At 42.1% G+C, this 25860-nt stretch overlaps 1 long non-coding RNA gene across 1 annotated transcript; it reads right to left on the reverse strand.

The window, feature by feature from the left end:
- Positions 1–646: 646 nt before the first annotated feature.
- LOC140515553 (uncharacterized) lies at positions 647–1600 on the reverse strand. The gene is made up of 2 exons (XR_011971082.1): positions 1474–1600; positions 647–907 (listed from the first exon to the last, which is right to left on the reverse strand). It is a non-coding gene; the product is annotated as an uncharacterized lncRNA (long non-coding RNA).
- Positions 1601–25860: the final 24260 nt, after the last annotated feature.

The raw sequence follows: 25860 nt of genomic DNA on the forward strand, positions 1-25860 counted from the left end.
AGAGAAAGGGAGGGAGGGAGGCGTCGCACCGGGTATCTAGCTCTAGCTTCTGTACCAAAGTCGATCAGAGACTCGTGGGAAAAAGCACTCAAGTATGGAGTGAAATGTTTCTCCTTTTGTTCTTAGTAGGCAGTGGTTTTAAAGGGTACTGCGCAGGACCCTTGGGGGTGGCCTTTGTGTCGTTTGGAGAAAGGGACCAGAGCTTCTCTTCCCAGTAGCCCTGGCCTCCAAAGGCTGGTCTTCCCCTCAGTTCCACTGGCCATTTGGCCTCCATCCCTGGCCTTCTTTTCCCTCTGCATTTCCCTCCCTTAGCTGCGGGGGGCAGTCAAGAGACTGCACCCTGTCAGGTGCATGGAGCATGGGAACCCTGAGGGATAGGACCAGGAGGGAGGGGGTCTCCTTAAGGAAGGTTTGGGTAATCTGGACAGGGCCAGTTCATCTATGACCTTTAAGGCCAGCTGCGGGCAGCTTGAAGGCAGGCGCTAGCTCCAAGGAGGAGAAAGATAACTTTTTGCAGCCAACTTGGGCTTTCTCAGAACCCAGGCTTTTAACCCTTCGTTCATCAGTCAGCCAACTTACTAGCAAACTTCCTGACCCATATAGTATGAAAGTAATAACAGTAAACAATAATAAACTTCACTGAAAATGAGATTAGAATAAATTCATTGATACGGGGTGGGGAAAGAAGATCTCTTGGTGGTCAGCCATTGGGAGAATGGTCCAGGTCGATCTTGCAGTGGAGTTCTCTCTTGGGCATTCAGTGTTTTGCATGACCTTCGAAGTCATCCTCAGGATAAAGAATGTGGAGGAGCAGGACAATGAAGAAGAGGAGGAGGAGGAGGAGGAGGAGGAGGAGGACCAGGAGGAAGACGGTATTAGTCATACTGGGTTCGGTCGAGGTGAGTCTCTGAGAGGAGAAGAGAGGAGAGAAGTTAATTCTTGGGAGTTCAGGGCTGCGGATAATCATCAAGGTCGTGGCCAAGGTCAATCTTGGGGAGGGAGGGGAAGGGAAGGAGAGGGGGAAGGAGGAGGTGGGAGGGGAAGGGGAGGGAAAAAGGAGGTGGGAGGGGAGGGGGAACGGGGAAGGAAGGGGGAGGGGGAAGGAAAGAAGAGAGGCTGGGGCGGGGAGGGGGGAGGGGAGGCAGAGGGGGAAGGGAAGGAGGAGGAGGCTCCCTGGGGGTCAGGCCTGGGGAGAACAGTCAAGGTTGGTCCCTGGCTCTTGTCCAGCTCTCACCCCCGGTCCTTAGCCTGGGCCTGGGCTCCTCCCAGCTCCCCAGTTCAGGCCAGGTTGGAGGGAGAGGCCTGCAGGTCTTTCTTGAATGGCTACCCTGGGCCTGTGGGGGGTGGGGCAGGACACCGGGCACTCCCCACCAACCGAGGCTTAAATGGATGGACGGAGGGACTGGGGGAGGGACAGACTGAGGGACTGACGGACCTTCTCCGCACCCACAAGCGGGGCCCCAGGACCCTCACCCGTTTCCTCACACGCCTGGGAACCGCCGACATGATGATAGCGCCTGCAGTGACCACGACGACCGTTGAGAACAATGGAGTTCTCGTCACGTGGTAGGGCGGGGCATAGCGTAGGGGGCGGGGAAGCACGGGGTCGGCGCTTCACCACTAGGGCCTCTTCCGCGAGGCTGCTTCCACCTCAGCACTGGGGCAGGCGAAGTCCTCCACACCGCTTCCCCTCCATCGCCCCCTACAGGACAAGAGACGAGTGGCACTCTAGAGCAAAAAGAGCCCTCCCCCCCTCCCCACACCGCCACAACCACAAAAAAAGTCAGGGAAGGGAAGCGGGCAGGGACTCCTCACAATTGACGCCCCCCCCCTCCCCCCCCCGTAACTACAAGGAAAACCAGGCCGTGCCTTGAGTGATGCTGACCAAGGCTGGCCCCGGAGTAAGCCCCCGCAAATGCAAGTCAGGGTCCAGATGAAACTACATTCATAGAGTTCCCAAGCAGGCTGATGGAGGAGGAGCGCGGACCTGTTGCCGAGGTGCAGGGCGCAGTGGAGGGTCTACCTCGGGCTTCTTACTGAGCTAAGGGGGGGCCTAAGGCTCTGCAGCACATTCCTGCACCCCATGGTACAGGTTTTGGACACAGGAGGTTACTGTTAACCCAAAGCTACAGGAGGAGTAAAAGGAAATCCAAGCTTCCCCTGAGAGCATACAGTAGTCGTCCCTAGCCCCTGTCAGCTAGCTGAAGGACTGGGTGGATTCAGCGGTCTGCCATCCTGGGATGTCCCTGTGGTGGGCCCAGGGCTGGGTCCAGTCCCGTCTGGGAGGGCGGACGGCTCAGCCCACTTCAGAGCCCTGGACGGTGGGTCCTGATTGGCCTTTGGGGAGATTCGTGCTGGTGCTGGAGCTTCATGGCCTCGCTTCATGCTCTGCCTGGAACCACACTTGCGATCCCTTCAGGGGGATGAGTCAGTGATCCCCACCCCTCTGAAGACGGTGCTCCCCCGGCCTGGACCTCCCCCTGAGGCCACAATCGAATAGGGAACGGGGCCTAGGTTTAGAATTTAATAAATGCCAGGTTGAGTTCAGTCATTTCTGATGCTGCATCTCTTCCACTGATCTGTTTTCCTCTTTGGTAGTAAACGGCTTGATCATTGCTGCTTTGTAATCTAGTTCCAGGTTTGAAAATGCCATGCCTTCTAAATCTCCACCTTTTTTTCGTTATTTCCCCAGATATTCTAGACCAAGGGTGGAGAATCTGCAGCCTCAAGGCCACATGTGACACCCTGGGTCCTCAGGTGTGGCCCTCTGATGGAATCCCCACTTCACAGAACAAATGCTCCTAAGAAAAGGACTGACTCCACAAAACTTGGACTCACTCACAAGGCTGCACCCAAGGACCCAGAAGGCCACATGTGGCCTCAAGGCCCCAGGTTGCCCACCCTTGTAGGGAAGTCCTTTTGGTCCTCCAAATGAATTGCATAAATTTGTTTTTCTGTAAAATATCCCTTTGGTAGCCTGACTGGAATAGTGACAAATGTATAATTTTGACTGTAGTGTTGTTTTCATTAGAACTGGCATGATCCAGCTATGGATGGCCCTGCTCTTATTACTGGGAAGGAAGGGTATGACCACTACTCCTTAGAGGCAGTGGAGGCCTGGTTCTTGTGAGTGGCCAGGCACATTCCTTCCTCCCCTACTGGTTGGCATGGTAGTACGTGTCTGTGTGTGTGTGTGTGTGTGTGTGTGTGTGTGTCTGTGTGTATGCGTATGCGATGCAAAAGCATCAATAAAATTATTTTAAAAAGAAGAAAGAGAAAATGTGGTATGGGAGAAAGTAGGATAACTGTGAACTTGGAGTCAGCAGAAATCTGGTTTCTAATGCCATATCTAACTGGATAGCCCTGGGCAAGTTTCTTACATTTCCTGTGCCTCAGTCTCCTCATCTGTAAAATAGGCATCATAATACTTCCAAGGGGTGCTAAGACACATGCAAAATCTTTTACGAGCCTTAAAGTTCTGAATGATCATGAATGTAAATGGAGAGTTTGGTGGTTATAAGACCCTTTCCTCAGGGCTAGCACACTGTTATGAGCCCACTCTGCTCCCTCATCAAGACTTCAAACTCCTGAGTATGCTCTTAGGCCCTGCACTGACTTCACTCCATGATCTCTCCAATCTTGACCTGGCGTTTAGCCAATTCAACTCCTTGGCATCCTTGGATCCCAAATTTCTCCCCTGCTTGTGTTCAAGGCCTTCATCCTTCCCCAAACCTCAGTCCTCATTTACTCAGACCCTCAGTGCTGCTGACAGTAGAGTTGGAAGTCTGCCAAATATGGCAACTGGGTATATTATAAACTTATATGAACAAGGTTCTGGCAGAGCCCAGTACTGGAAAGCATGTGTAGTAGATGTGATGCTCATGTGGACTTGGACCCTGTGCAGACCTTCTGTAACTGGCTGGTTCTAGTAGTATAATGGCATCAGAACGAAACAGACATTTTTTTTTCTTATTTAGTATTTTACTTTCCCTACTTATGTGTAAAAACAACTTTTAACATTCGTTTTTAAAACTTTGAGTTCCAAATTCTCTCCCTCCCTCTTTCCTTCCCCACCACACTGAGAAGGCAAGCAGTTTCATAAAGGTTATTCGTTTATCGTCAGTCAAAACATATTCATAACAGTCATGTTGTGAGAGGAGAGAAAAAAAACTCAAGGAAATTAAAGAAAGTTAAAGCTTCAATATGTATTCAGATACCATCAGTTCTTTCTCTAGGGATGGATAGCATTTTTCAGCACAAGTTCTTCAGAACTGTACAAGACAGACTTTTGATTCGCTGCTCAGCAGGAACTGGGATGCCTTCAAAAGGTGCAGATCGGGGCTCTTGATTCATCCTCCCAGGATGCACTTGAGTGAGAGAGACAGATACTGTGAGCCTCTGGGTGGGAAGAGGACGCTGGCCCTCATCTCCAGGACCCAACAGTGCTCATGAAGGTGGGCCTCTGGTCTATGCCTCTTTAGATGGCTCTTTCCTCTTTTTAAGTGAAAGACTACTGGGGACATCCGTGACTTTGGGAGAGTAGCAAGTTGGGAATGGTGAGCCACCTGAGTTCCAGGAACCAGAGTTCACACAGGGATTTGCAAGAGGCTGAACAAGGACAACCTGAAGCCAAGAGTCTTGATCTGCTGGACTCAGCCCAGTGGGAGGAAGGAGCAGTGAAAGGACGGAACTTGGCAGTTCAATGTTCCATAGAAAGTGCCTTAAGTTTGAGCTCACTCTTCCCTGAGACTGAAGTGACTGGGCCAGGGTAGGGAACCTGTGGCCTCAAGGTCACATGTGGCCCTCTAGGTCCTCAAGGGCGACCCTTTGACTGAATCCCAACTTCACAGGACAAATCCTGCCCTTCTAGATCCTCAAGGGCAGCCCTTTGACTTACTCCCAAATCCCCTTAAGAAAAGAATTTGTTCTGTAAAACCTGGACTCAGTCAAAGGGCCATACCCAAGGACCTAGAAGGCCACATGTAGCCTCAAGGTCCCAGGTTGCCCATCCCAGGACTGGGAGGGTGGGATGCTTTATACTTTCCCTTCTTACTATAGCCTCAAAGTAATCACTTCTTTGTAAAAAATAACTGATATTAATTGGCTGAAGAATGCTGAGATTCTAATCACTTATGATCAGTACTGGAGAGAACACACTAAAATGTCACTGGGGAAAATTTAACCCAATTCCTCAGGGGTATCTCAAGTAGGTGGAAGATGGAGTCATTGGGGAGACTGAGTCCTCTGTGAGACTGGCAGCGAGGACAAGGAAAAAGCTGGGCTAACAATAGAGCAAATATAGGACAGGATTTATTTCACTTGATTGGAAATGCAAGGTACAAAGAACTTGTACTCATGAACAGTGCCTGGTACATAGTAGGCATTTAAGAAATGCTTATTTGATTAATTGAGCCCATAATGGTCAAGACAACTGTTCTTCCCACTTCAATGTTCCCTATCTCCCCGGGATCTATCCTGGGGTTGAGGTTTCCCCACCCACCAAGGTGAAATACTCAGATCAGTGGCATCTATCCTTCTCCTTCAGGTAGACTCCGCCTTCCCAGAAACCTCCAGACTGATGGTAGTCCCTGGAAGCCTAGATAATAGCCATTATGTATTACATTTATATTTGTTATATATTTATACAGTATACATATCTATTATTCATTTTAATAAGAACCATTATTTATTGTTCTCATTATTCTTGTTAGGCCTTCACTAACTTCATTCCATTCATTTATCAATGTCCTGCTAATGGAATGCCTAGAATGGAGCAAGCTCCTGCAGATGGTCTCTGAGCAGGAAGGTTAAGGTGGGACCATCACCCCCCTAGAAAGACTGAAGGGCTCTTAAGGCAAACCAAGATCTCTGGGTTTGGCTCTTTTGGTTTTTGCTAACTAATAATGCTGATTTTTTAAAAAAACTTAATCTTATTTTTATCAGTGACTGAAAATACACTTCTCTCACCTCCTCCCTTCCCACAACTCCCAGCAAAAACAACATCCTTGCAACAAATATGCAAAGTCAAGCAAAACTAATTCCCACATTAGCCTTTGCATATTTGTTGCAAGGTATATATATATATATATATATATATATATATATATATATATATATATATATATATATATATATATATATATATATATATATATATATATACACACACACACATATATGTATATACACATATGTATATATATATGTGTGTGTATAAATATGTTATGTAAAAATGTGTTACATATAATATCTATCATATATACATACACATACATACATACACACATATATGTGCATATATATGCAGCTGTTTCATTATTATCCCCTGCAATCATGGTTGGTGAGAATTCTTAAGTCTTTCAGTATGGTTTGTCTTTACAATTATGTTGTGTGTTAAAACTGTATCGTGTTCTGGTCTCTCTGACCACCCCTTCCCTTTCTAGTCAGTATAGTAAGTACGCTGTTTTTTTGTCCTTCATTTTCTAAGAGGACCAGTGACATCATGGGGTGATGTCTTGATGTGAATTGAATTTAACTGAGCCAGAGTTGCACAGAACTGTCATCCCGGGATGCGGTAGATGACATCATTGATACCTGACCAAGTTCTAAGCACTCAACACTGCCTGCTTCAGCTGCCTTCCTGGCCATTGGAGCACATTGCTCTTGTCATGCCATTTTGCTGAGGGAAGTCTTCACATGCTTGGGGTAGACACCCCCCTAACTCACCAGCAGGTTAGAGGCCTGTTGCTTACCCTGAATCCCATTTAGCCCATCTGCTGTGAGATGGTTTGATGGGGATGTGGCTTCTGTGTGTGCTACAGCTTCTTGGAGCCATAGGTGAGAGCGTATAAGGATGTGTATAATTAGCCAGTATCATTTACAAACTGTATTAACTAAAATTCACATCCTGGGTATACGTGCAGAATGAGGAGAAACCATCTAGGCATTGCTTGTCAAAGTTTCTGCTCCTACAATATGTAAATTCCAGACAAAATTGAGAACTCCATAGCTCCAGACAGACCAGCAGAATACCAAAAACATACTGGTAACTTTGGGATGATGACTTTGAAGTATATGCCCTAAAGTGCCACAGGGAGAGGAATTGGTCTGTTTTCCCAAAAATCCCTATGGAAAGGAGATTTCAGACTCCCAAGCTGCCCCAGCCCTCTTCCATCTCTATGGCGTCCATGGTTCCAAGTGCTCCCAACTCAAATCCATGGTTATGTCAGTGATGCTCTGCCTCTTTCTCCATGCTGCTGCTGCCAGCCTTCCTTCAGCATCTCATCCGCTGTTCCCATGCTGCTTCTGTACCACTTTCACTGCTTGTCTCTGTCGCCCCCATATATTCTGTGTTTAATTAAAGTGTGATTGCTACCCCATTTCTCACTGCCAATCATGGTCTTTCCCCGGCAAGTACCAAAAGAACCTTCATTACGGTTTTTCATGGTGGTAGCATAGGCACTGATGGTGGTGGCATGGTGTTTTCCTACGAGTGGCAATCACATTTTCATGAGTCTTCCATTCACTCCTTTTGGCAGGCATACCAGCTTGCTGATTAGATTAGTTTTGATTGCAAAACCCATGCCAGCTTCACAGCGCTCCCCTTCACTGTGCCCATTTCAGAGAAAGGTGTATCCAGCTCCAATTTCAGTAAGCTGGTCTTTGTTTTCCAACCTTGTCTCACTTAGGGCTTCTATTTGGATGCGATATCTGTTGAGTTCTCTTGCAACAACAGCAGTTCTTCTTTCAGGTCCACTGGATTTTGTGTTGTCTATTAGAGTGTGCACATTCCATGTGCCAATGGTGAATGGAATTATCTTTGCAGATGTTTTCATACATGTTGTATGTTTTTTTGTGTGTGTGTTTCGATCGCATAGTGGGATTCCCCACTTGCCCTGGTAATCATGCCAGGGTTGGATAAGCAGACAATGTTTAGGGCACCTTTTCTAGCCCCCTTCCTCAAACCAGGAGGTGGGCAGTGCGCTCCTTAAAAGGCTGCCCAGACACCCAGGGGGCTGCTGAGCCCCACTGCTGCTTCCAGTGAGAAATGACCCTGGGCCACCTGTGTGCAGGGTTGTGACTATAGCTCCCAGTGTATCCACACCTGCTGCTTTATCACTTGCCTGTCACCACAGTACTTTGAGGCATAATAGTGAAATGGTATGGGTGATGTGTTTTGATTCATGCATAAATTGGATTTAAGTGAGGCAGAGTTGCATGACGGCGTCAGCCTCACTCTCTCCTCCAGAGTCATCATATAGTCCATTAGCAGGACAGAGTCAAGACAATGGTCTCATGCCTTCTCAGTCACCAATGGAGTGAAACAAGGCTGTGTGTTTGCTCCCATGCTTTTTGGCATGATGATTTCAGTCATGTTGACAAATGTTTTCAATGAGGATGAACATGGCATCAAGGTCAACTACTCTCCTGATAAGTTCTTCAATTTGAAAAGGCTACAATCCAAGACCAAAGTGGAGTGAGTGTTGGTGCATGATTTTCTGTTTGCAAATGATTGCACCTAATGCAGCCTCTGAAGCTGAGATGCAACAAAATATGAATCAATTCTCTGCTGCCTGTGCTAATTTTGGCCTAATAATTAACACCAAGAAAACACAGGTGTTCCATCAGCCACCACCACACCACCCATATGTGGAACCATCGGTTACAACAAATGAAGAAGTTTTGAATGCTGTGGATAAGTTCACTTACCTTGGTAGTGTACTTTCCAGGGATGTAAGCTTTGACAATGAGATTGATGCATGCATTGCCAGAGCTAGCTCAGTGTTTGGGAGGCTCTGAAGAAAAGTTGGGGAGAGAAGAGGTATTAGAATGACTACTAAATTGAAGGTCTACATAGCGTTGTGCTGACCTCATTGTCATATGTTTGTGAAACGTGGACAGTCAACGAGTGCCATGCCAGGAAACTGAATCACTTCCATTTGAACTGTCTTAGGAAGATTCTGAGGATCACCTGGCAGGATAAGATACCTGACACTTAAGTCCTTGCTCGAGCTGAACTACCAAGAATTCAAACTATGTTTCAGAGAGTGCAACTCCGATGGGTTGGCCACATTGTTCCAATGCAAAATGTATGCTTGCCAAAAAGACTATTTTATGGAAAACTTGCATGGGTCACGCAATCACATGGTGGCCAGAAGAAGCGATATAAGGACACTCTCAAGGTCTCACTCAAGAACTTTGGATTTGACTATGCACCATGGGAGACACTGGCACAAGACCACTCAGCGTGGCGTGCCCACATCAGGAAGGGTGATGTGCTCTTTGAGCAAAGCAGAATTGAGACACCACAAAGTAAACAGGATGCACAAATTTGGGATATCCATCCCAAATATTCACATGGACTCTCTGTGCCCAACCTGTGGTAGAGCATTCTGAACTTGAATTGGTCTGATTGGCCACAGTTGGAGACACTGAAATTTCACTTGATCATGGTGATCTCATTCTGGTCCTCTTCCAAGACGAAGGACAACAACCATATAAAGCCAAGCGCTTTTAGTCTTCCTTATAGCTGTAGACACCAGAGTATTCTAATTACTTAACAGGTGCTTCAGGTGGTTTTGCTCTCAGCTGTAAATATTCTATGGCTTTCTTAATATCAGTATCACAGAAGACAAAAGTTTTATTGCCAAGTCCAATTGTGGTAATTAAAAAAAAATACATCCTCAGGCTGTCAACAAAGGCAGCTAAGCACTAGGGAAAGGAAAGGCCTGCTTTTACCTGGCTGGCTATCCCACATTCTTGTAAAACATATGACTTTCCTTCGTTCTTATCTAAGAACATATCTCATTTCGGTGGCTAATGACTCAGATTCATTCTTACACAGCATGAAACAGTCCCCTAGTCATCTGAAAGAACCACTGGGTCTTCCTAAGCACCTCACCTAGTAGGTACTGGAAAGAAGACAGCCCATTGTGCCACATATGTGAAAAATGCCCCATGGAGAGGACTTCTGCTTGGAAGTCCAATAGTGCTGTCCAGGGCTAATACTGAAAAACCACCTTCTTCACAATGTTGGGAAAAAATTAAAAAAAAAAAAAGGTATGGGGAGAGTTGAAATGAGAACAAATGTGGGAGCAACTCATTCTGATCTCTTTGTTGAGTGCACAGACTAACATCTGAAACAATACTGGAGACCACAGTATAAATGCCTTCTTTCCCAGAAGCCAGTCTCTACCTGTACCTCTACCCAAGGAGATAGAATCCAGAGAGGTGAGTTCTGGACTGTTTCTGGTCTAGAGGATGGGGCGAGATTCTTACAGTTCAGGGACGATTCTGGACCCTAAGGGGGTCTACTGGTGTACTGAATTGAAATATAACCTGACACCTAGAGGGGGCCTTTCCTACAGGATGGAGAACTATTCTTGGTATGATTCAGGGCTACAAAGGACTTTTCAGACTTCTTCCTGTCCAGTCTTGTACTTTTGGCATTGGCTTGTGTAACCTCCTTTGGAAAAGGAATGAGTGTGTGTTTGTGTGTGTGTGTGTGTGTGTGTGTGTGTGAGTGTGTGGTCGTAGTATGGAATGGTTATTGAGACATTTGCTTCACTGTGTGACTTCTGGCATGGACTGGTCATTAATTCTAGGTCTACTACAGCCTTTAGCACACTATTGGTAATGGATGCTTATTATTTTTTTATTTCCTATGTGCGTTGAATGCTATAACAGGGATTCTTAACCTGTGCTTTTTTCCTAATAGCTTTTTAAAATTGTTTTTAAAAATTATTTATTTGTTTTCAATTTTCAACATTCACTTCCATAAATTTCAAATTTTCTCCCCCATACTTCCCCTTCTTACTCCAAGACAGTATGCAATCTTATATGGGTTCTATGCATACATTCTTATTAAATGCATTTTCACATTAGTCATATTGCATAGAAGCTAACGTTTTGATAATAGCATTTTAATATCCATACAATAGGTTTCCTTTGTAATCCTATGTATTTTATGCATTTAAAAAATTATTTGGAGAAGGGATCCAGAGGGTTCACCAAATTGTTAAAGGGGGCCATGGCAAATAAAAATTTTAAAAACCCCTTCTATAAATACTAGATTAAAAGTTGCAAAAAGTTGTAAGACATGGATTTGAGTCCTAGGTCTGACCTCTTACACATGCTGGCAAGCACTCTGACACTTGTACCTTGGGTAAGTCATTTCCCTCCCATTCCCAGCCTCAGTTTCTTCATCTGGAAAATGAAAAGGCTAGATTAAATTATCCCCAAGATTCTTTGCAGACCAAGTATTTTATGCCTCTGTGGTTTGGAAGATGGACCAGGAAGATTAGCTACGGTTATATTAGTAATATGTAAGGGACAAGATATTAAAGGGGGACTTTTTAAAAATTACATTCATAATGGCTAAATAGAACTTCATACCACAACAAAAAGTATTCTAACTACATGGAATTCTTAAATTATAGGATTAGTTATACATTTGATTAGGAAAAAGTAGCATTCCACTGTGTTGTTTAAAGAACACTCACCTAAAAGTCAGGAGACCCTGTAGTCCTGATGCAGTCACTAATTAGCTGTGTGACTTTGGGTAAGTTATTTCACCTCTCTGGGTTCCAGCATCCTGGTCCTGCCTCCTTGATTCTATGATTATTGAGACTGATACCAGAGAGACAAAAGGCCATCCAGGTTGGTCTCTAAGAACTGACCCCCAACAGCTTTAAAATTCTGGGACTTGTGCATAGTTTTAACTCAAAAAAATATTGGATTGAATGGCCAAGATTCTTTTTGTCTTTGAGTTAATAAATAATAATGTCATACACTCATGTCAAAGGCACAGAGGGCCAAGGGTCACTATTTAGGGATATTTCTCACCCAGAATGCTGAAGAAATCTCTCTCGGGGACAGTCTAATTATACTGATGCAAGCATGCTGACCACATCACATCCCAAGCAGTTTTATTACTCAAACAAACCAGAAAGGGGGACAAAGAGAAACCCACGAGTGGTTTGCTGTGACCACATTATCTTTAACTGAGTGTCTCTGGGAGATCATAATGTCCCCACTGCTGGTCTGATAGATGCTTTTCTAGTTTCAGTTTTCTCTTTAATTCAGGGCTTCTGTAGACTTCTTGTGGAGTGTCTCTGCAAGACTGGAGATCTAACATCTAGTAAGAGATGCCTTTCCTGCAGTTCTTTTCTGGGGCTTGGAAAACTCCCTGACTATCTTAACTCTCTCTCCCAAGAGGCAGTGTGGTGCAAGGAAAAGGGCCAGATTTAGAGTAAAAGCACTTGAGTTTGCATTGTGGCTTATCACCTTTATCCTTATCACTTTATCACCCTTATCACCTGTGTGAACTTGGCCCAGTCGTTTGTACCTCCCTGGGTAAGATGAGAGAGTTGGACTAATTGACCTCTAAGGTCTCTTTCAGCTCTAAAACTGATTCGGATACTACTGAGATGCTTCTATGTCCTCTATCCTCTCTTACTATTTTCCTCCCACAAGAGGGTCTCTCTGCTTTTTGACATAGTATTGCTTTATCTTAGAGCCCTCCTACTCCGTCTTCTGGGTGAGATTCATCTGATCTCTTTGTTAAAACCTTATCCTAATTACAGAGACAAAATAGATAACTTTTATTATGATAAACTGGAAAGATTTTGCACAAACAAAATTAATGTATCCAGGATAAGAAGTGAAGTAGATGACTAGAAAAAAAATTCTTTGTATTAAATGTCTTTGAAAAGGGTTTGGTCCCCAAGATACATAGACAATTCAGTCAATCAGCTCAGTCAACTCAATCAATTAAGCACCTACTACATGATAGGTATTATGTTAGCAGCTAACAGAAATATAGAAGATCAAAGGTCACTTCTCAATAGACAGATGGCCAAAGCTTATGAACAAATAGTTCTCAAAAGAACTGCAAACTACTAACAACCCTGTGAAAGAATGAACCACATTACTAACAATAGAAGAAAGGTAAATCAAAATAACCCTCAGTTTTTACCTCACATTTAGCTAATGGACAAAGATGCCAAAAGGTAGGGGGTCAATTTTGGAGAATGTGTGGAAAGACGGCTAGACTGTCTTAGAAAGCAATTTAGATTCTACAAATAAAATGTCTATTTCTTTTAACCCAGAGATTTATTCTACTACTCATCATGTACTGCAAAGAGATCTTTAATGAAGAAAGGCTACATACACACCACAAACATATAGTGGTACCTTTTATATTATCAAAGAAATGGAAATTTGATGTCCATCAGTTAGAAAATGGCAAAATAAATTGTCATATATGAATATAATGGAATATTGCAGTGCGGTATGAAACAATGAACTTTTTTTTTGGCATAAATTAGGGACTTGACAGACTTCAGAAAGCCCTGGAAAGACTTATATGAACTGATGCTGAGTGAAGCAAGCAGAACCAGGAGACCATTGTACACAATAACAGCAGCACTGTGAGATGACTAACTATGATAGACTTAGCTCTTTTCAGCTATGAAAGGATCTCAGAAAGCTCCAGAAGACTCATAATGAAAAATGCTAATATCCACAGAGAAAGATCTAAGAATTCCAAATGCAGATGGAAACATATTATTTGCTCTCTCTTTTTTTTGTTGTTTTGTTTTGATTCTTCTTTCTCATAGTTCTTCACATTGGTCCTAATTCTTCTTTACAACATGACTAATGTGAAAAATATGTTTAACATGAATGTATATGTAGAACCTATATCAGATTGCATGCCATCTTGGGGAGGGAAAGAAAATTTGGAACTCAAAATCTTATGGCAGTGAATGTTGAAAACTAAAAACAAAAAAAAATAATTTCAATGTAAAAAAAAGCCTAGAAGCTTAAGAAATTGCTATTGATTGCCTGATCCCAATATCGCTATCTAGTCCAGATAAAATAAAACTGTCTCCCACGTGCCAGCCCTTCAAGTATGTGAAGCCCCTCGGTGACTTAGTGGATAGAGTGCTGGATATGGAATTAGGAAGACAGAAATTCTGCCTCAATTATTAGCTCTGTAATCCTGGGAAAGTCACTTGACTTGCTTGTCTCATCTATACTATCACCTACCTACCAGGGCTGTTGAGAGAATAAAATGAGATATATGTAAAGTGCTTTGCAAGCCCATATAAATGTTAGTTATTATAACTTAATAAGAAGTTCTCAAGTGGAAGAGACAACGAATAAGATGAATACAGAGAAACAGACTATTATATATTAATGTAATATATTACACTATTAATATTACAACATTACTCTGCTGTAAAAAAATGATGAGTATGATGACTACAGAGGAGCATGGGAAGACTTATATGAACTGATGAAGAAAGCAGAGCCAGGAAAACACATATAATGATTAGAACAATGCAAATAAAAAAAAACTACAAAACAATCAAAACTGAATAGTGTGATAATATAAAGAAGATGCTTAATCCCAAAGAAAAAGACAAGTCTTCCCACCTTTCATTCTTTAGGGGATAGGGAGTGCAGAGATATAGAACGTTGCATACAATGTTGGATTTTTTTTTAATATATTGATTGGTTTTGCTGAATTTATTCTCCTTTTACTTTTCTTTAAAAAAAATGTGTGAAGAGATGGTTTATGGAGAGGAGGAAGATGTCAGGACATCTAAGTGAAGGTGCCCTAAGGACAGAAGAACATGTTCAAATGGGAGGAAGTGATACAATCACATAAAGAAATAATTATTTAGGAGTCATCCGATATAGATCCTAATTGAAAGATCAGGAGTGAATAAATTGCCTGAGGAAGCAAGCTTTTTAGGAGGACATTGGCTAGCTTTTGCTTTCACTTAAATTCCTTAAGTAACTGATATTTAAAAGAAATTTCTTTCATCTTTCACCAGAGAAAGGCAGAACTAAAAGCAGTGATGGGAGTCTTACATAAGGAATAACTGACCCACAGCCCACATGGTTCATTGGCAATTCATGGCCTTCATCGTGTTAGATGGGCCCCCACTGTCAGACTTATGGGAGAGAATGAAAGAGAATGAGGCCTGATAAGTAGTCAGGGAAGGATTAAAGATAATAAAGACATTAATGAACTCAAAGAACCCTTGTAATATTGGAGTAACCACATGCTATGTAGTTAGTTGTTTCTTCATACTTTGCATCCAAAAATGAGGGTGAATGTGGGCCTGGGTGAGTGAGTGAGTGAAAACATGAAAACAAATCTATGCTTTTGGAAAAGGAGCTGATATTGGATGTGAAGCCAAGGGTGTCCTGTCCCTATCCCCCAGACTGGGGAGACCTGGGAGCTGCTGAAATACCCCATTCTTGACTCATGCTTTGGCCTGCCATACTTTAAATTTGCTCCTTCTGCCTGATACCCTGAAAGAAAGGTTGAGGTGGGGGAAAGAGTGTACATGCTGGACCTGGAATGCCTGGTAGCTTGTGCTCCTTCTGTCCTCATTCTCGTTGTGTTCATCCTTCGTTGCAGAAGAAGACCATGCCATCAGAGAAACGATGACATGACTTGCGCTTGACTTTGAGTGAGGGAGGGCTGTGCAGGTCACCAGCCTCACTTCTCCTCCTGAGCCTAGAGAGGCTCCTCCTACGAATGGGGAAAGCTATAGATTTAATTCAATAGATAGCGTTTACTGAGAGCTTTAAGGTTTGCAAAGGGCTTTATAAAGATTTTCTCATTTGAAACTCATCCTGGGAAGTCAGTACTATTATTTTCATTTTGTAGAAGAGGAAACTGGAGCTGAGGGAGCTTGCCCAGGGTTATCCAGCTAGTTAAGTGTCTGAAGCAGGATTTGAACTCCGATCTTCCCCAACCCAAGTGTGGCAATCTACCACAGAACAAATTTGCCTTTAATCTCTATGGGATCCACCAGATAACAGGTTTGCCTCAGTCCCATAACCAGGTTACTTAGAAGAGTATAGGCCCTTTGTGCTTACTGCCCTGGGGCAACTTTTCTACCCTTAGGCAAATCTTGACCAGATTCCCACCAAGGTCTGACTGCCCCACCCTAGCTCTTAGCACACTGTAACCTTCTGAAAAATAAGCAGGCCCCCACAGCCACCTGTTTCATCATGAAATAGCACGATACCTATTGCCTATTGGCCTCAGATTCTTACAGTAAATTGTAATCAATCCCTCTCTTCCCACACAAATGGCTGCATTTGTGTGTTTCTCCCCCTCCCAAGTCTGCAGCATCCTGATTGCCTTACAATAATATCTAAAGCAGGATTTAAACCCAAGTCTTCTGACTGAGATTGCAATGATCTTTCTACCACATGGTACTGATACTGATCTCTAATCTAACAGTCTTATAGATCTTCCATCTAAAACCTAAGGAGAGTGGATAATTCAAATGCCCTTGCAATGAGCCAATGTATGTGGACGTAGTTTGTAGCAGTAAAGTTCTCCATACACGTGAGCTATTTTTATGAAGAGGGTAGGTGGTAGTTACAAACGAATAATACAACTAATGAGAATGCTGTAGAATGCTAAAGACTGTTGGAGCCATACGAGGATAATCAAGTCAGAGCTGAGTCAAATGTTTAGAAGGCAATGGAGGAAATAAGCATTTATTAAGCACCTACTGTGTCCCAGGTGGGTAGCTAGGTGGCACAGTGGATAGAGCACTGGGCCTTGAAGTTAGGAAGACATCCTTCTGAGTTCAAATCTGGCCTCAGACACTAGCTGTGTGACCCTGGGCAAGTCACTTAACCTTATTTAATTGAGTTTCCTCATTTGTGAAATGAGCTGGAGAAGGAAATGGAAAATCACTACCCTATCTTTGCCAAGAAAACTCCAACGGGGACAAGAAGAGTCAGATGATAAGTGCTTTACCATTATTATTTCATTTGATGCTCACAACAACCCTGTCAGACAGGTGCTTTTATTGTCCCCATTTTACAGCTGAAGAAACTGAGGCAGAGGTTAGTCAATTGAGCCTCTAAGTGAGTGTCTGAGGCTGATTTTGACCTCAGGTCTCTGCTACTCCAGGTCCAGCAGTGATTTGCCATTTTCTTCTCCAGTTCATTTTACAGATGAGGAAACTGAGGTAAACAAGGTGAAGTGACTTGCCCAGTACCACCTAGCTGCAAAGTTAAAGGGGTAGGCATGGATGGTCATATGAGGCAAAGAGAATGCAAGGCACAGAATAAATACAGAATAAAAATGGAAATTTTTCCTAGGCTAGACAAGAGTGTACAAAATGCAAAGTGATGGAAGTATGATCATAGAATTGAACGAGCCAGCTGGTAGAAGGATTTGAGAACAGTGTGATTTAGTGGAGAGTGTTGGACTTGAGAGTCAGAAGAGATTAGGGGGCAGCTAGGTGGCCCAGTGGATACAGTACCCACCCTGGAGGATCTGATTTCAAATCCCACCCTAGACACTTACAAGCTGTATGACCCTGGGCAAGTGACTTCACCCCATTGCCTCCAAAAACCAAAGAAGGCAAAGAAGGAGGAGGAGGAGGGACAGGAACAAGAAGAAACCACAACAAACAGGGCTTGCATCCAACCTCTGACACTCGCTAGTGATATGATCCTAAACACTCAATCTCTCTGATCCTCAGTTTCCTCAGATGTAAAATCAGGGGAATAATGCCTGACAGTGAAATTAGTGAAATAAACCTCACAGCGTTGTAAGGATCCAATGAAAGGCTTTTTTCTTTGCTGTCCTTAAGTCATGACAGAAATATCAGTTGTAATTATTTGAAGTATCAGTCAATAAAGGTCAACTATGAGGCAGGTACTATGCTGAGAATACAAAGACAAAAATAAGAGTCCTTGCCCTCAAGGGAGCATTCTATTCAGAGGGACAAGTACACTTACAGCCATATGCAAAACATACCCAAAATAAATACAAAGTATTTGGGAGGGACGAGGCTCTCGCAGCTGGTGCAATCAGGAAATGCCTTAGGTAGGAGATAAGGCTCAAAGACAAGTAGGGATTCTAAGTAGAGGAGGTGAGGAGAGAGTGCACTCCAGGCCTGGGTGACAAACAGTCTGTGCAAAGTCATGGAGGTGGGAGAAGTCATCTTGTGTGTGAGCAGCAGCACAAAGGCCACTTGGCTGGACCATCTATACAGGAGTAACGTCTAACAACTCAGGCATCTCCTCTGTATTGTTTCCAAGAGGCTACACAATTGTGGCTTCTTTCTCCACTCCCCCTTTTCCTTAAATTGTAGGATCTTTCAGTGATTTAAGGGCAGTAGAAGAAGCAGCAGAAAAGTTTTGTAGGGGGTGAATTGGGGTAGAGAAAAGATCCTAAAAACACTTAAGGAAGATGTTCTTCAATTTAGAGTATTAACCTCTGAGAGATTTTTGAGCCAGAAGGCATGTTAGAAATAATTCAGATGATTCCTAGAAAGGTTAAATGACTTGGCCAAAGTCACACAGCTATCAGACAGCAGAGACAGGCCTCCTCATGTGTTCTTCTCATTAAAACATGCTCTAATCCATAAGTAGGATAGGATGAAGACTGGCTGAAGGAAGGCTTAGCATGAAGCGGTTTTCAATCAGGACTGGAAGAAAGTTATAGCCATAGAAATGCAGAGGAAGAAGACAAAGGATGGGCAAGATAAGGGGATGCATTGAATGGGGGGGACAAAGGAGAGAGGGAGCCCAAAAATGATACCAGAATTTTGATCCTTGAAGAATACAAGTGTCACTTATTTGGTAAGATAAAAGGATTAATGAAAACTCAAATTTCACATTCAGTTTTAAGTATTTAGAGAACATTCAAGTGTGGGTACCCTGAAGACGGTAGGAAATGCCCGGGGGGGAGGGAAAGGAGAAATAGAATTAGAGAAATACATAGATATTTAGAAATTATCTTTATACAGGTCGTAGTTGAAGCATCAGAAATCAATAAATTGCCTAAGGGAGTGAGAGTTATAAAATGTTGAGTATTTCTCAATTTCATAGGATTATAGGATTATAGATCTAGAGTTAAAAGGAACCTTAGAGGCCAGTGAGTTCTACCCCCTTATTATTACAGACAAAGAAATGGAGGCCCAGAGAAATTGTGATACGCCACCAATAAGTATCAAAGGCAGAATTTGAACCCAGGTCTTCCTGACTCCAAGTTTAATACCCTAGTCATTATACAACAAAGTTTTTCAAGTAAGCGTTTTAAATGACATATTTTAAATAATACCTCTTCTTTTCTATCTATATTCATAGACCATTAACACAATGTATTCCTACAATAAGCAGGCTTGCAAGTATAAAGTAAAATTATCAGAGACCTTCCAAACAATTTTACTGTTTACTGAAGAGCCTCCTTTGTATCAGTCACTGTACCTGGTGTGTGGACATAAAGCAGCTTTTGTCCTGCCCTTACAGAGTTTACATCCTGTCAAGGGAAACAACACACACACACACACACACACACACACATGCATGTATATAATATATATATGTAACTGTACAATATAATCAAAATAAGAGAAGTAACATGGCTTTGCTGTTGTTTGTCCTTCATTCTCGAAGAGGACCCAGGACAACTCGAAGGTGAAGTATTGACTTGAGCACGAACTGGAAAAAAGTGAGACAGATGCTGATGTGAGTAAGGCTCATGCCTTTGTGCAGATCTGCCTCACAAGAGAATTAAAATAAGAGCGATAACATATTATAATGGCTTAGCTGGCCTTGGTATCAGGAAGACTTGGGTTCTAGTTTAGCTTCTGGCTCAGCTGGGTAAATTCTTCCAGAGGATTAATTGAAGAACAGCTGCTGACCTGTTTTGGGACACTGCTTTTCTCCATGAAGGTTGTTTATACCACTGACATCACAGGTCTATACCCAGTAAAAAAACATAAAAAGTAAATGCAAGGCTGATTCTAAGGTAGAAGAAAACTCCAGCAGCTGATAGAGTCAGGAAAGGACTCATGGAGGAGGTGAAACTTGGCCTAAGCTTTGAAGGAAACTTGGAGTTCCAAGAGGAGCAGATGAGGACAGAGTGTGTCCCTGGCATGGGGGGAAGCCTGAGAAAACATAGACAGATGGGAAATCATATACTGTATATTAGAAATGGAAATCTGTTTTCACTTTACAGATGAGGAAACTGAGACTGAGAGAGATTAAGTAAGTTGTCCACTATCAAACAGCTAATAAATGTTTGAGCCAGTAATACAGAAAATGGAAATCTATTTGCACTTTGGCATATTCTTTCTACCTATATGGAAAAGTAACTGTCTGGATGTCATTAAATGGCTATTGAACAAGATTAGATTTTTATTAGGGGATGTATTGTAGCACCTCTGTATCATTGTTTGGGTCAATATGTAGTTTAACTGTAAGAAGCCACCCTGGCATAAGAGACCACAAGCAAAGAAAGACATAGACAGCAGTGAGTGAAATATCTGATAATCCTTTTTCATTCCTTTCACGGTCCTGAACTTTATAAAGGAGCTTGTCCTATGGGTGAGTGTGAGATGAAGGACCCTACGGAGGCCATATAGGTGTATTAGTTGTATAGGAGTGTAACACCAGATAAGCATGGGATAGCCCATATAGCCAGTCAAAGGCTTTGCTGGCCCCACTTTCACCATTGCAATCAATCAGGAAACTCTAAGATATAGATAAGGTCAGGCACCTAATATTGGTATTTGATAGATAAGGACAGGCACACTGTTTAGGGACCTGTGAATTGGTCCCATCCTTCTGGAGACCAATTTGTAATAGACAGTGTAATGGATAGAGTGTTGGACTCAGAATTTTAAAATTGTAGGATCTGAGTTTGAATCCTGGCCTCAAACATTCACTTAGCTGTTTGATGTTGGACAAATCACTTACTGTCTCTCAGTATCAATTTCTTCATCTGGAAAATAAGAAGAGTAATAGCATCTACCTCCTAGGTTTGTTGTGAGGATCCAATGAAATAACATGTAAGGTGCTCAGCAAGCCTTAAAATTCTACATAAATGTGACTTTATTATTAATTTCCAAACTGCTAAGCTTTGGCTCAGAAATATCACTACTAGGCATACACTGCAAGGAGACCAAAGACAGAGGAAATATTTATAGCTGTACTTTCATGGTATTAACAATCATAAACACAATATGTGCCCATTAATTAGGTAACAGCTCAATAAATTATGATGTATGAATATTGCACAATATTACTGAATTATTAAAAAGTGATTTGTGGTGGCAAAGTACTGAAAATGATGTCAACTGAGGAATGGCTAAACAAATTATAATAATTATAATAAGATTGTGATGGAATATTATTGTGCTATAAGACATGGTGCACTTGATGATCTTAGGAAAACTGGGATAGACTTGCAGAAAATAATGAAGAGTCAAATAAACAGAATCAAGAGAATGTTGTATACAGTAACAGCAATACTGTTTAAAGGATAATTTTGAGCAAATGAGTCATTTTAACTATTGTAAATACATACGTTAATTACTAAGGACATACAAAGGAAGAATCTACATCCAGAGAAAGAACTGATAAATAGAAGTATATACAGAATGATTTTACATATGCCTATGTATTTGTGCCTTATGTAAGTCATTTCTAAGGAGAAGTGGGGGGAGAAAGGGAAGAAAAAAGAAATCCACATGATAACTTTAATGTATATTTAAAAGGAATAGCTTTGTAGTTTCATGTGCAATCATCTTTTTCTTATTATACTATGTTACGGACATGCTTCTTTTTCATAAACTAAAAATAAAGAAAAACATTTTAAAATGATGGTTAAGGATACAAAAACAAAGCAAAACAAAACCCCAAGCCACAACCCACATCTTGGGAAGACTTATATGAACTGATGCAGAATCAAGTAAACAGAAGCAGCAGAACAATTTGCATGATGAACCCAACAATATAAAGGAACTCAAACTGAAACACTTAACAACTCTGACCAATGCAATGACCAATCATGACTTCTAAAGACCTACGGGAAAGCATATGTCTTGTTTCTCAGCAGACAGAAGGTGGGCTACATGTGCAGAATGGGGCATAAGTAGCCAATATCTTAATTTGTTGATTGGCTACACTTGGTTATTGCAAGAGAATATTCTGTACATTGATGGGATGGAGTGTAGGTAGTTAGTGGGAAGTGATAATGCTATTAAAAATGAAAAAGACATCAAGAAAATCTTTTTTTTTAAAGAAGCAAATCAGGGGTGGAGAAGAAAAGATACCAGCTCATCCTACACCAGAAAAAGAGGATAAAAGAACAGAGACCAAGCCAGTCTTGGCACCACACTGCTCAGGGATTCTTTCCATTGACCTATGGCTAGAGTGGCGTAGAAGACATACTTTCTGGGGAACTCAAACAACAATGCACTGGGGAGAGGGGCAAAGGGAGCCACATCTCATCCCCACTAGGACTGGTTGGCTGTGGCATGTCTATCTTTGCAAGCACTGTTGAATAAAAGCAAAAAGCAAGGCATGTTAAGTGTTATGCTATTTCCATGCTGTGGGGAGCCCAGTATTTCTCTACAATCCAGATGCTAGAGCTAAATTTGCAATGGGAGATTACTTCACTCCTTACTGTGAAGCTGGACATAGTCCCTACTTGGGAAGTGGAGGCTCTTAAAATCTCATTCCACTACTCCAATTCTTTCTGCTGTCTCTCCCAGGCTGGAAGTGCAGCAACCATTCAGGTGTTTTATTCCAATATTCATTGGTACTGGAGCCTGACAGAGCTAATTTTGGTTTGCCCCTCCTTAGGGAGCCTAGTCGGCCCCCACTTCCAAGGAGTTCACCGTATTGATGAGGATACCTGATCGACTCAGCCCACTGAATCTCCGAAACCCCAACTTCAAGGGATCTACTAGCGTCAGCCTCTACTGCAGCAGGGATGACAGGTGTGGTGCTTGTCCTCCCAAAGTTAAAGCAGGAGATCATATCATGGGAAAATACCATGCCCCTGGCACTTCTTATGTGGAGGATCTCATGCTCTCTAGGGAATTCTGATTCCATCTGGACTTTTTCTCTATGATACAGTTGAATGCCCTTGTGGAACATACAGCTAACTGTATATCTCATTGGATGTTAATAATCAAATGATCACTGAACAAAGTTACATCTCTTGTTATGTCTATCAAGGAATATTTTATTTAGTTCAATGAGTGTTTATTATTCTGGGCACAGAATAAGCACTTAATAAATGCCTGTTGAGAAATGGTTAAGTTGCTTGCACAGTGTCTAGGCATATAGAATATAAACACAAAAACAATACTTCCTCACCCTCAAGATGCTTACAATCTGCTGAAGAAATACACAGAGAAGTAAAATACCAACTAACATCAAGTTTTATTTTCTGTATTCTATGAACCTATCCCAGATGCTCTCCTCTAAACATTCTCTAACTTATCAATTTCCTTCTTAAACTGTGGCACTCAGATGAGCTCTGACAATGAAAGGTCAGTGGGGGAAGACAGAGCCAAGATGGTGAAGGAGAAGCAGTGCAGTGAGCTCCTTTCCACCAACTTCTCCAAACAGATCTAGAAAATATGCAAGACAAAATCCTGATGGGAAAATCCAGAAGAGGTTATAGTGAGTCCTTTGCTAGCTCATTTCAGCACAGGGAGACAAATAGGGAGTCTGGGGACATTAGGAACAGGGTTGGGACAGAAGCACACTGTATGTAGACTATTCTAGTCTCCATCAAAAGGCTGTGCACTAGGTCCCTTAGCAAGCATCACCAGACTCATACCTGGTCATGGGGATAGGAACAGGTGTTAACTGGTAGTTTTGCACTGTCTATCCAGGTCTGGTTACAGATCCAAGGTGGGCTGAGAGGGGAATGTGCCCAGGGAAATGACCTTCCCTAGTAGGGAGGTCCTGGGTTGTGAAAGGAGTAAGTTCAGAAGCCAGCAACAGCACTGGCGTGGCTCAGACTCTATGAGCAAACAGATCTCACTTCCATCATTGATCCCAGCTTTCAGATCAATGACGGGAATCTTTGGTAAGAGAGGAATCTATAGTTCTGCCATTCTGAACCAATAGAGCTTTCCAGCTGACTGACGGGCCGAATCCAGCAGTATTCTGCTCTTTTCCATACCCTAACTACAGTCAGGAACTTGCAGAGCACATACAGGGGAAGAGGTGCACAGACGTTGCCCTCGATGGCTTTTCTGAGAGCACTGCAAACTTACAGGTAACTTATCTGTACTAAAGGTCTCAGAATAACACAATGCTCAATACTCTAAAAAAGTGACAAGATAGCTCAGACTGTCCCTCCAGAAGTATGACAGAGTCTAGCCCCAGTATCAAGTCTGAAGTCAGGACGTCAGCTGGAAAAAAGGGACAAATAAAAGAACCCCACAATAATGAGTTATGGTAGTAGGAACATTCGACACACATCCAGAAGAAGAAATGACTCTAAAACATCTACAAGCCATGTCTCAGAGAAAAATGCAGCTTGTACACAAACTCAACTAGAATTCCTAGAAGAGATAAAGGAAGAGTTAATTAAGGTTAAAAGTATTTTTTATAAATGTAATTCAAGAGCTTGAGGGGAAATTGGAAAAGAAATGAAAACTATGGAAGAAATGGAAAGAAAATTAACAGCTTGGCACTAAAGGTACATATCTTTGCCCTAGCAACAAATTCCCTGAAAATTAGAATGTTTTGAATAGAAACCAATGACTTTATGAGGCAGCAAAATATATTAAAACAAAGTCAAAAAGCTGAAAACATAGAAGAAAATGTAAGGTAACTCATAACAAAAAAAACTGACCTGCAAAATTGATCAAGGAGAAAAAACTTAAGAATCATTAGTCTATATGAATGCCATGAACAAAAAAAAAGAGCTTAAGCATCCTATTTCAAGAACTCTCTCTGAGAACTGCCCAGAGTTCTTAGAACCAGAGGGTAAAGTGAAAATAGAAAGACTCTACCAGTTACTTCCTGAAGGAAACCTCTAAGTAAAAACTCTTAGGAATATCATGGTCAATATCCAGAGCTTCCAGGTCAACGAAAAATACTGCAAACAGTTGGAAAGAAAGAATTCAAATACCAAGAAGCCATAGTCAGAATCATACATGATTTAGCAGCCACTACTATAAAGGAGAAGAGAACTTGGAATATGATATTCTGGAAGGTGAATTGTATTAGCTTATAGCCAATAATGACTTACATAGAAAAAACAACTTAATGGTAAAGGAGGAAAATGGATTTTGAATGAAACAGAGGACTTTCAACTTCTTGATAAAAAAAGAGCAGAGTTTCATAGAAGTGAAAAGAAACATTTAAAGGTAAATATGAATGAACAATGATAAAAGTCTAAACAAGGACAAATTACATTCAAGTAAGGGCAGATGATACATGTGTTCCTTAGAACCTTATTGTCAGGATTAATAAAGAAAATCCAATTAAACAAGGCCTGAAAAGAAGTTCTGTTGTGTCTTGGAGATAGCAAAAAAAAAAGTGGAAAGAGAGAGGAAGAAGAATACACTAGGGGGAAAGGGAAAGGAAAATTAGCTAAATTTATCTCATAATCAGGGTGCACAAGTAGACAGCTATACAAATAAGGAGCAGGAGAGGAGGAGGGGAGCAGCTAACACTTGAATCTCTCTATCCATGTCTCTCTGTTATTGCTCATATGAAGCTGATTTTTCTCTACCCAGGTGTAAGGCTTTGCATTTAAATCTAATGAATCTTTACTTATCTGATTTAGGCCAGTGGTTTCACCTCCCAAGCTTCTTTCGAATTACAAATCTGTCATGTAGTGTTTTAACTATCCTATCCAACTTAGTGTCATCTGAAGATATGATAGCTTTCCATCTATGTCTTTATCCAAGTCATTAAAAAATATGTTAAAACACATTGGGGTAAGCAGAGATCTCTGTGACCCTTCACTGGAGCCACATTGACACTTAAGACATTAACATTTACGGTTTGAACTTGGCCATCCACACAGTCCTCAATCCATCTAAT

Source organism: Notamacropus eugenii, chromosome X (assembly GCF_028372415.1).
Source record: "Notamacropus eugenii isolate mMacEug1 chromosome X, mMacEug1.pri_v2, whole genome shotgun sequence".
NCBI classification, from domain to species: Eukaryota; Metazoa; Chordata; class Mammalia; order Diprotodontia; family Macropodidae; genus Notamacropus; species Notamacropus eugenii.